The sequence below is a fragment of the Lithobates pipiens genome, unplaced genomic scaffold (genome assembly GCF_037356315.1).
Source record: "Lithobates pipiens isolate NorthernLeopardFrog02 unplaced genomic scaffold, aLitPip1_a1.2 Scaffold_10, whole genome shotgun sequence".
Classification (NCBI taxonomy): domain Eukaryota; kingdom Metazoa; phylum Chordata; class Amphibia; order Anura; family Ranidae; genus Lithobates; species Lithobates pipiens.
Window position 1 is genome coordinate 187451414 of NW_027507686.1, and position 12456 is coordinate 187463869.

Consider the following 12456-nt stretch of genomic DNA (forward strand, 5'->3'; position numbering starts at 1 on the left):
AAGGCCAAGATCATGACTAAAGTTGTGAAGAGTCTTCAGAAGAATTTTGGGGTTTTGGGGTACGGCGATCCATGGATCAACTGAGAAAACGCTGGTCAGACCTGAAACTGAGGGAGCACGAGCAGTACATAAGGATAAAGCGTGTTCTTGACAAAAGTAAGTAGTTGTCTTGTGTTTATATGTGCTTTGATTTAATGTTGTGCATTTTAAAATGGCCACTTTCAAGTTCATGGTTTCATTCGTTCGTAGGAAACCTCATTCTGCAGGTAAGAATTCCAGCTGAACACAGTGTCCCCAATAATTTTTCTGACCTTGAAGCTCTGCCAAAAGAAACAATTGTACAACACTTCCAAACAATGTTTCATATTCCTAATTCTGCCCTCTGTGTGCTAATTATTCTTTTTTTTTCATTCTCATAGGGGAGAGAAGACTCGGCAAGTATGAGGACACCAGGGACCACACCCCTCCCAAAGAAGGCAAAATTCCAAAACCAGAAGCAGAGGAGCAGGAGGAGGAGGAGGAGGAGGAGGAGGAAGGAGAGATCGTTGAGGTTGGACAAATTGTCGCCACAACAGGTGAGTGTCGGAGAACACAGCTTCCGGTAAGCTCATCAATGTATCTCACCATATTTTTATTACATGGTGTGTTTTTTGGCTTTGTTTTGTAGGTGATATGGAAGAAGATTCCTGTTTTACCAGTGAAAGTGCCCAGATCCTGATTGGGGAGATAATGGGGTGCAATCGGGATTTGGAAAACATACAGCAAAACATCAATGATGCTAAAAATAAAATGAAGAACATCATTGATGTTTTGGGGAGAGTGTGAAAGACCAAAAACTAGCTAGGGTTTTAGTTTTGCTATTTTAAAACACAACTTTTGTATTTATCGAAATTACAAATTTGGAAGATGCACAGAGTGTGTAAACATGAACTATCTCCCATCATGGGGGATCAATGTACGTGTTTTGTGTAAAGTGGCTGAGATGAAGGGGTTGCAGCCCCAAAGCATGTACATTGATCTTCCATGATGGGAGATAGCACATGTTGACACACTGTGTGCATCTTCCAAATTTGGATTTTCCAGGGGTGACACCCCATGTGATGAAGGCAATATCAGCCCAGTTTGTACATACTCATGTCTGATATTGTCTTCACTTTTCAAAGTTGAACTTTGTAAGTTCCTGTGTTCTGTATTTTACACTTTGATACATGCCTGTTCACACAAAAACACCAAGTAAACAAAAATTAGCTGAAAGTCTGTTTTTGATACACACAATTTCTTGTTTTGTTGTAAAATCATTTCTAAACGCACATGTGAATGTGCTTGGATTAAAAAGTTAAATTATCAACAATGTGGGGCTTCCTTTTTCATTGCGCCAAACATGTATTTGGAGTAAAATTTTATTTTGCGGTGAGAATTGGTGTTATTTACTAAAGGCAACTCCACTTTGCACTCCAAGTGCAGTTTCAGGTGTACTTTTGCAGTGCACTTGTAGTGCATAGTGGATGTGCCTTTAGTAAAAAACACCCACAGTGATGTGTACATTTGGACAATCATGCCATTTTCCTGCCATGGTGCTGAAAATGAGCATGATTGTGGTCAGTAATGCACTACATACATTAGTTACCAAAAACAAGGTGTGTGTGTAGCAGACCCACAACATAATAAGCTTATCTGAAGAAGAGACTGTCCCCTCATCTTGCTCAGAAATTGGGTTTGCACTGTTGGTGAAAAAGGCACAACTTGAAAAAACATAAATATACCTAGGAGACACCTAAAACAAAGCCAAGCAGTAAATGAAGGAGTTTCAAAGAAAAATTTATTTTGAAAATGCCTCTCAGACATTGTCTGGCATATCAATGGCCCCCCTACCCACAAAGTAGTCCATGTATTAGGTTCTAACCTCACAGGCGCTTTGGGGGGGCAAGCAAGGATGAGCAGGTTCAAGGCCCGAGAGGTTATCTTCATTTTCCAGCAAGTCTGATTCTTGTTGGCCAACTGAGACCGCATAGTTCGCAGAAACTTTTTTAAGATAATTGTGCAGAACACAGCACGCCAGCACTATGTGATTGAGTTTGTATTCTGCCATGTGAATAGGCGGAAGAAAAAGGCGGAACCGGCTGGCCAGTATACCAAAAGTGTTCTCCGCCACTCTTCGGGATCTGGACAGGCGGAAATTAAAAATACTCTGGTCTGGGGTGAGGGTCCTCATCGGAAAAGGCCGCATCAGATGGTTCGCCAGGGCAAACGCCTCATCCGCGACGAAGACGAACGGGAGTCCTTCCTGATTCTCCTCTGGGGGTGGCAAGCCCAGACTGCCACTCTGGAGACGCCAGTACAACTCCCTCCGTGCGAAGACTCCACCATCCAACATCCGTCCATTTTGCCCCACGTCCACATACAAAAACTCATATGTCGCAGACACCACCGTCAACATCACAATACTATTAAACCCCTTGTAGTTAAAATAGTACGACCCCGAGTTGGGTGGTGGGACGATGCGGACGTGCTTCCCAATCTATCGCTCCTCCACAATTGGGAAAGTCCCAACAACTGGCAAAGTGGGAGGCCACAGTCTGCCATTCCTGTGGCGTTGAAGGACACTGTGGAGTGAAACAAGAACCAAAATTAGTAATTTGACAAATCAACATTGCAAGCAGATTAGACACCAACATTTTTGGTCAAAATTAGTATAACATTTTGGGAACTGAGTATTTAAAGCCTAAAGTATAAGGTCCCCTTATGAGAGTCATCACCACACCCATCCCCCCCCCCCCATCTGATGGGCCCTTGCTAAAAATGAGGTGGGGGGATGTTTTGGACAGGTAACCCTCTCCACTAGATTGAGAGCTGAATGCCTAAATAATGTGTGATACGCCCCTCCTTAGTTACACTATTGGCAGCCCACCGGACAGGTAATAAGTGTCATAATACCAAAAGGAAACCAAAATGGAAGCACATTTTGACATTCTGCTATTGCATATCAAGATAATTAATAGGTGAAAAAACTAAATAAAAATAGCATTTGAAAGTATTGAGGCAGGCCCTTGCACTACATGCTTAGGTGAATTCATCCATAAATGTGATCATCAAAAAGGTAGGTATAGTGTGTATTGGGTTTGGCATCAGAGAGAGGATTGCTATCAGCTGAGCTAGCAGTTGGGGGGAGGGGGGTTCCTAATGAGTTTGGCACAACCCCAAAATTTTAAAAAAAGTGACTCTGCATGAATTGAAGCACACACATCACATTTGTAGACATTATAGGGGGTGTTTAGGGGAAAGCAATACTATGGAGCTGACAAAAGACATTGGTAAGTGACTAGACTATAGTTTTATTGGCCAAGAAGAGCATGGCGGGGAAGTTAGTGAGTCAAATATGCCTGAGGACAAAGGGGCAGAGCATATGAATTAGAGCATATTGCAATGATGGTAATTAGGGAAGGAGGAAAGAAATGCAAGACATTAGCAATCATGAAATACATAGAATGTGATGTTAAAGGAGAAAACTTACCTTCATATAGTCCTTCTGCAGGACCTGAATGATGGCAGAACAGGTCTCTGGAATAATGATCCCCAGAGCCTGGGGGGAGATGCCTGTAGAGAACTTGAGGTCCTGAAGACTTCTCCCTGTCGCCAAGTAGCGCAACGTGGTGATGAGCCTCTGCTCCGGAGTGATGGCTTGCCGCATGCAGGTATCCTGCCTGGTGATATAAGGGGTCAGCAAAGCCAGCAGACGGTGAAAAACAGGGTCCGTCATCCGGAGATAATTCCTGAAATCATCAGGATTATTCTCCAGGATCTCACAGAGCAAAGGCATGTGCGAGAACTGGTCACGCTGGCGCAACCAATTCTTGGTCCACAAACGCCTCCCCTCCCTGTTCATGGACCGGGCTTGTGTCAAAGTAACAACCCCAACACGAAGCCCCTGCACAGCACAAACTCTATGATGAGTACGTAGACGAAACATGGTTTCAAAACGGTCGGCTCGTCAGAACGGACAACAGACAGCACCGATAAACAGCAAGGCCTGAAAGAACGACCTGAATAGCAGAAACAAGCAGACAATAAGAAATGCCTTTCAAAGCGTAATATACCAAGATATAGTCCACAATGAGAAACAAATACTTACTGACTGCACACACTGATTATCAGATACGCACACACAAGCACAAACCGAAGAGCAGTAGCGATCTGAATCACTAATGTGAAAAGCACGAATCGTCTCTCACCAAACGTCTACTAACACGAGATCAGCAGAAGGAGCCCAAAGGGTGCCGGACGTGGTGCTGAACTTACCTTTTCTAGTCCCGCCATACACGGCTTACGTCACCGTGTTCTTGGCAACCACAAATTCAGACAACTTGGTCCGACCGTGTGTATGCAACATCACTTCCGGACCGGGTACGGAATTAATCCGTCGGAATAACTCAGACGGATTTGGTCCTCAGAATCTCCGATCGTGTGTACAAGGGCTTAGTCCGCCGGATAGTCTGATCGTGTGTACGTGGCATATCAGATTTTCTGCTGAATTTTCTCTTCAGATTTACGAAAACCATGTAGTGCAAGGGCCTGCCTGATTACATACAAATTGAAAGTAATCAAGTTTTACCTCATATTATATGGTTTTGGTAAATCTGAAGACAAAAATCAGAAGACATTCTGATAGTGTGTATGGGGCTTTAGTCCATCAATATTGAGTTGACCCACAGCCAGGGGCTGACACCCCTTTTTTCAGAGCATTTAAAGTAATACTAAAGGCTCACATTTTGTTTGAAATAACAAACATGTAATACTTACAGTGAGGGAAAAAAGTATTTGATCCCCTGCTGATTTTGTACGTTTGCCCACTGACATTTTAATGAGTGAAATAAGAATTTGACCCAGTACTTGGTGGCAAAACCCTTGGTGGCAATCACAGAGGAGGGATTTTGTCCCAGTCCTCTTTGCAGATCCTCTCCAAGTCATTGAGGTTTTGAGGCTGATGTTTGATAACTCAAACTTTCAGCTCCCTCAACATATTTTCTATGGGATTAAGGTCTGGAGACTGGCTAGGCCACTCCAGGACCTTAATGTGCTTCTTCTTGAGCCACTCCTTTGTTGCCTTGGTCCACGACCAATTTTCAATGCCCTGGTTGAGGGAAGAAGGTTCTCACCTAAGATTTGACGATACATGGACCGTCCATTGTCTCTTTGATGTGGTGAAGTTGTGCTGTCCCCTTAGCAGAAAAATACCCCCAAAGCATAATGTTTTCACCTCCATGTTTGACAGTGGGGATGGTGTGTTTGGGGGTCATAGTTGATGCCAAAGAACTCGATTTTGGTCTCATCTGACCACAGCACTTTGACATAGTTCTCCTCTGAATCATTCATAGAGGCGATTCAGTTCGCATTGTGCGCTATACAAGTATTTCATTCATTCATTCATTCATTCAGATGTTCATTAGCAAGCTTTAGATGGGACTGTACATGTACTTCATCAGCAGGGGGACCTTGAGGGCACTGCAGGATTTCAGTCCTTCGTGGCGTAGTGCGTTACCAATTGTTTTCTTGGTGACTATGGTCCCAGCTGCTTTCAGATCATTAACAAGATTCTCCTGTCTAGTTCTGGGCTGATTCCTCACCGTTCTCATGATCTTGATCATGGAGCCCCAGGCCAAGGGAGATTGACAGTTATTTTTTTTCTTCCATTTGCGAATAATCGCACCAACTGTTGTCGCCCTCTTATCAAGCTCTTTGGACTTGGCCATGATGGAGAGATTTGAATCTGATTGATTGATTGTTTCTGTGGACAGGTTTCTTTTATACGGGAAACAAGCTGAGATTAGGAGCCCTCCCTTTGAGGGAGTGCTCCTAATCTCAGCTCATTACCTGTATAGAAGACACCTGGGAGCCAGAAATCTTGCTGATCTAGTGCGCACAACCCTAAATCAACAAACCTAAACTAAACTAACTAATATAAATCAAATTAGAGGAAGCTGCTAACATAAATAATGATCTCCACACTATCTAGTAAAATATTAAAAAAAGTATGTAGCGCTGTCTTTTAAAAATAAACCACCTACTTTTTACGATTTTACGATACTTTTTACCACCCACGTTTTATGATATTGGACTGTCTATTGATGCAGTGTTTTTAGATTTGCACATTTATTTACATATATGTACAGTTATTGATTTATGTCACTTAGTAGGTGGTTTATTTTTAAAAGGCAGTGCTACATACTTTTTTTTATATAATGGACTACTATGCATCGCATAGTAGTCCATTATGTGTCACTTACCTGACACAGGAGCCAGCGAAGTCACCGCTGTCCCCTGTAGTCCGGCGCATCCATCTTCTCGGTGGGGTCTCGCAGCTCCGCCGCTGTCATTTGGCGAAGCCGTCACTCCCGCGCATGCGCGCGGCAGCCGACACGCGCGGTATCTTCGTCATTGACAATGCCGCGCTCAGTGCGCCTGCGCGCCGCTGTCTACGGTGCATGCGCCATAGACAGCGGTGCCTGTCTTCGGGCAAATATACGGTTTAGGAGATATTTCTTGGACCTACAGGTAAGCCTTAATCTAGGCTTACCTGTAGGTCAAAGTGGTTTGTAAGGGTTTACAACCACTTTAATACTCAATACTGCAAAAACTAAAGAAATAATAGTAGATTATAGCAGATCAAGAAAGATAAATCATAGCCCGGTTTATATAGGTGGTGAGGAGGTGGAAAGGGTGGACACTATTACATTTTTTTGGAGTGCATATTACAAGGGAGTTGTCATGGTCTCAAAATACTTTTTTTTTCTAGTGAAAAAAGCGCAGCAGAGATTGTTTTTCCTTTGGAGACTGAAGCAGGCTGGCATGCCTTTAAGGCTTTTGGTCAATTTCTATCCGTGTACCATTGAGACTATTTTCTCCACTGCGCTGTAGTGTGGTATGCCAGCTGCAGAGCGGAGGATAAGAAGTGCCTGTCTCGTGCGGTGAAAACAGCACAGCGGATCATAGGAACAGAGCTACCCCACATCATATGCCAGCCGATTAAAAAAGCGTTCAAAAGCTATTAGTATTGAGCCAACCCACCCAGGTTACAGTGTGTTTGTCCCATTGCTATCAGGGAAAAGATATAGGACACTTAAAACGCACACTAATCACTTAAAGCATAGTTTTTTTTTTCCCTAGGGCTGTATTGTCCATAATCCCATCAGGTACAGTGTTTTAGGACTTTTATGTGGAATTTAAAAAAAAATTTAATTTAATTATTTTTTATTTATTTTTAAATAACATTACATAGTTACATAGTTAGTCAGGTTGAAAAAAGACACAAGCCCATCCAGTTCAACCTTAAAAACAAATAAGTAAAATAAAAAATAATCATACAATCCAAATACCCAATTTTATGCTCACAATTGATCCAGAGGAAGGCGAAAAAAAAACCCCAGTAGAGCATGCTCCAATTTGCTACAGCAGGGGAAAAAAATTCCTTCCTGATCCCCCAAGAGGCGATCGGATTTTCCCTGGATCAACTTTACCTATGTTAGTACCTAGTTATATTATGTACCATCAGGAAAGTATCCAGGCCTTTCTTAAAGCAATCTACTGAGCTGGCCAGAACCACCACTGGCGGGAGTCTATTCCACATTTTCACAGCTCTAACTGTGAAGAAACCTTTCCATACTTGAAGATGAAATCTCTTTTCCTCTAGACGTAAAGAGTGCCCCCGTGTCCTCTGGGTTGACCGTACAGAGAACAGCTCAACACCAAGTTCACTATATGGACCCCTAATATATTTGAACATGTTGATCATATCCCCCCTTATTCTTCTCTTCTCAAGAGTGAATAAATTTAGTTCCTCTAATCTCTCCTCATAGCTGAGCTCCTCCATTCCTCTTATCAGTTTGGTTGCCCTTCTCTGCACTTTCTCCAATTCCCCGATATCCTTTTTGAGAACTGGTGCCCAAAACTGAACTGCATATTCCAGGTGAGGTCTTACTAATGATTTGAACAGGGGCAAAATTATATATCTCTCTCTGGAGTCCATACCTCTCTTAATACAAGAAAGGACTTTGCTCGCTTTGGAAACAGCAGCTTGGCATTGCATGTTGTTATTGAGCTTATGGTCTACCAAAACCCCCAGATGCTTCTCCACTATGGATTCCCCCAGTTGTACTCCCCCTAGCATGTATGATGCATGCATATTCTTAGCCCCCAAGTGCATAACTTTACATTTATAAACATTAAACCTCATCTGCCACATAGTCGCCCAATTAGAGTATTGAGGTTGGCTTGTAAATTGGAGACATCCTGTAAGGACGTTATTCCACTGCATATCTTGGTGTCATCTGCAAAGACAAAAATGTTACTTTTGATCCCAGACCCAATATCATTTATAAAGATGTAAAAAAGTAAGGGTCCCAACACTGAACCTTAGGGTATACCACTGATAATCTTAGACCATTCAGAGTAAGAATCATTAACCACTACTCTCTGAATTCTGTCTTTTAGCCAATTTTCTATCCATTTACAAACTGATATTTCCAAACCTGTAGACTTTACCTTACACATGAGCCGTGTGTGGGGAACTGTATTGAACGCTTTTGCAAAATCCAAGTATACCACATCCACCGCCACCCCTCTGTCCAATGTTTTACTTACCTCCTCATAAAAAGAAATCAGATTTGTCTGACAACTTCTGTCTTTCATGAATCCATGTTGTCTGTTGCTTAAAGTGTTTTTGTTCAGCAAGAACTCATCGATGTGGTCTTTTATTAAACGCTCCAGTATCTTCCCAGCTATAGAAGTTAAGCTAACAGGTCTATAGTTACTTGGTAAAGACTTTGATCCCTTTTTAAATATAGGCACCACGTTCGCCCTCTGCCAATCCAGTGGGACTATTCCCGTCATTAATGAGTCCCTAAAAATTAGATACAATGGCTCTGAAATTACAGAGCTCAATTCTTTTAGGATCCGTGGGTGGATGCCATCAGGGCTAGGTGCTTTATCCACCTTTATTCTGTCTAAATATTTCTGGACCATATCACTTTTGAGCCATTGTGGATCATTTGGGGCTGAAGAAAGTGTTTAATAAATTAGCCTTCTCTTTGTCCCCAGTCACCAACTCTAGATTATTTTGTAAAGGGCCTACATGCTCAGACTTGACCTTTTTACTATTAATATAGTTGAAGAATTTTTTGGGGTTTGTCCTACTATCTTTTGCAATCTGTCGTTCGTTTTGAATTTTTGCATCCTTGATTTCCTTTTTACATATTCTGTTAAATTCTTTGTAACATTTAAATGACACTAGTGATCCTTCATTTTTATATTTTTTAAAAGCTCTTCTCTTATAGTTTATAGCTTTTTTAACTTTGGCCGTGAGCCACATAGGTTTTGTTTTTAGCCTTTTAAACGTATTGCCCATGGGAATATACTTTGCAGTGAGGTCCCAAACAGTCTTTTTGAAGAATTCCCATTTCTGTTCTGTGCCCATTGAAGCAAATATTCTCTCCCAGTCTAAGTCCTGGAGAGTAGCCCTCATCCTTGGAAAATTTGCTCTCTTGAAGTTAAGTGTTTTTATCTTACCCGTATGTATTTCTTGTTTAGCGCTAACATCAAAGGAAATCATGTTATGATCACTGCTACCCAGGTGTTCCTTTATCTGGACATTAGTAATAAGCTCTGCATGGTTTGAGATTACCAGGTCCAACAGAGCTTCATTCCTAGTTGGGGCCTCAATAAACTGGACCATAAAATTGTCCTGTAATAAGTTTATCATTTTTTGCCCTTTAACTGTCCCAGCAGTGCCATTACTCCAGTCAATTTCTGGGTAGTTAAAATCCCCCATTATTATCACTGTCCCAGTCCTTGCAGCCCTTTCCATCTGTGCAAGGAGCTGAGTCTCCACCTCCTCATTCACATTGGGTGGTCTATAACAAACTCCAACGATTAACTTTGAACTACACCCATCTAAATGCAGTTCCACCCATAATGCTTCAGACTCATCACACTCTCCATCCACCAAGTCCTCTTTCACACTTGCTTTGAGATCACTTCTCACATAGAGACAGACCCCGCCACCTTTCCTTTTTACCCTGTCTCTCCGAAAGAGTGCATAGCCAGGAATATTAATAGCCCAGTCATGTGAGGATTGAAGCCAAGTTTCAGCAATACCGATTACATCATAGCTCTCCTCATGCACCACAGCTTCCAACTCACCTATTTTGCTTGGCAGACTTCTGGCATTGGTGTACAAACACTTTAATGCATTATTACATTTTGCTCTGGTGTTTTTCATATTATTTTTAGTAGTACAAATTGCACTATAGTTTTCAATGGCTGTTTGCAACATGGGAAATTTCTTGTCACCTGCCATATCCCACCCCCCATCTATCCCCATTCCACCCTCCATTAATGTCTGACCCCTAACTGACCTGTCTGCCCAATGTAATTCTGGTTCACCCTCCCCCCTCAAACCCAGTTTAAATACTCCTCCAGCCTTCCCATAAACCTCTCCCCCAGCACAGCAGACCCCCTTCCATTCAAGTGCAAACCATCGTTAGCATATAGGTTGCATCCCAATGAAAAGTCAGCCCAGTGCTCTAGAAACCCAAATCCCTCCTCCCTACACCAGGTCTTTAGCCATGCATTCAGCTCTCTAATCACCCCTGCCTTTCCTGTGTTGCGCATGGCACAGGCGATATTTCAGAGAATATCACCTTGGAGGTCCTTCCCTTCAACTTGCAGCCTAGTTCTCTAAATTGATTCTTAAGGAGCCTCCACCTTCCATGTATACGGTCATTGGTTCCAACGTGGACCAAGACTGCTGGGTCATACCCAGCCCCTCCCAGTAATTTATCCACCCGGTCCACCACATGCCGAACCCTAGCACCAGGGAGACAGCAAACTATTCGGTTGAGGCGATCCTGGCGACAAATTATTCTATCAGTCCTTCTGATTATAGAATCCCCTATAACCACCAACTGTCTAGGCCTATCTGCACTCCCCTCACCTCCTCTACTAGATGGGCTGCTCTCCCGGCTGTTAGGGGGAGCAGTGACATCTAGGGCTGCCACCTCTGTGTTTGCCACCTCCACATTTTCACCCAACTCGGCAAATTTGTTTTGATGCACAAACACAGGACTGGCCTTCCTTTTCTGTGAGCCCCTTCCACTCCCTCTAACTACATTAACCCATCCTCCTATGTGATAATCCTGACTTGCCCCTCCACCCTCCACATCAACCCTACTGACCACCTGCTCAGCGAGCAGAGGACCCCTTTCAAGGTTGTCCTTTCTGCCCAGTGTTGCAACTTGCTCCTCCAGATCTCTAATGCGAGCTTCCAGAAGGGCAACCTGCTCACATCTGTCACAGCGGTATGCATCCTGGAGCTCTTGCACCAGTTTTGCATACATGTGGCACACTGCACTGAGCAAAACCTTCAACCCTGCTAGCACTCATTTCCCAGTTACAATACAATTACTTAAAGGAAGTTTAAGATGTTACTTACAGGTTAGATACTCCTGTCTTAACTCCTGTTTTGATATATTTAAATAGATATGTGGGCATGTGCTAGGAGTATGTATGTGTGGTTTTGTTGAGAAGTGTTTTATTGCTGCTGTAAAGACTAGACATGGGCGCCGTCCAAAAATTTGTTTTGTTTCGTCCCGTACGAAAAAAAAGTTGTATTTCATAATTCCTGTACCAAATTCAATTCAAATTCGTACGAAATTTTCGTTAGATTCGTAAACTTTTCGTTAAATAACGAAAGTTCATTATGATAAATTTATCATTATGAGGGGCTCCCACCATCCCTGTGCTGACTTCCTCTGATTGGTGAACAAAACACCAGTCATGTTTGTGTTCATTTGGATCTGAAATTCGTTAATGAAATTTCGTATTTTGTATGAAATTCGTAAGCATAGAAATTCCCATAGGGTTCCCACCATCCCTGTGCTGAGTTCCGGGTCTGTACACCCGCTGTGTCCACTATGAGGGGTTCCCACCATCCCTGTGCTCAGTTCCCATTTCTGAGTGTACACCCGCTGTGCCCATTATGAGGGGTTCCCACCATCCCTGTGCTGTGCTGACTTCCTCTGATTGGTGAACAAAACACCAGTCATGTTTCTGTTAATTTGTATCCGAAATTCGTTAACAAAATTTCGTATTTCTTATGAAATTCGTAAGCATAGAAATTCCCATAGGGTTCCCACCATCCCTGTGCTGACTTCCTGGGGTTTTAACTTTTAGGTTCATTGACTTTTTGTAACAATTGCGAATTTTCTTTATGATGAATTTATCATTATGAAGGGTTCCCACCATCCCTATGCTGTGCTGACTTCCTGGGTTTTTAACTTTTAGGTTCATTAACTTTTTGCTAATTATGAAGTTTCGTTATGAATTTGGATCCGAAATTCATAAACAAAATTTCATAATTCGTTCGGAATTCGTATGCATAAAAATTAGTATTTTCGTTTCGTACGA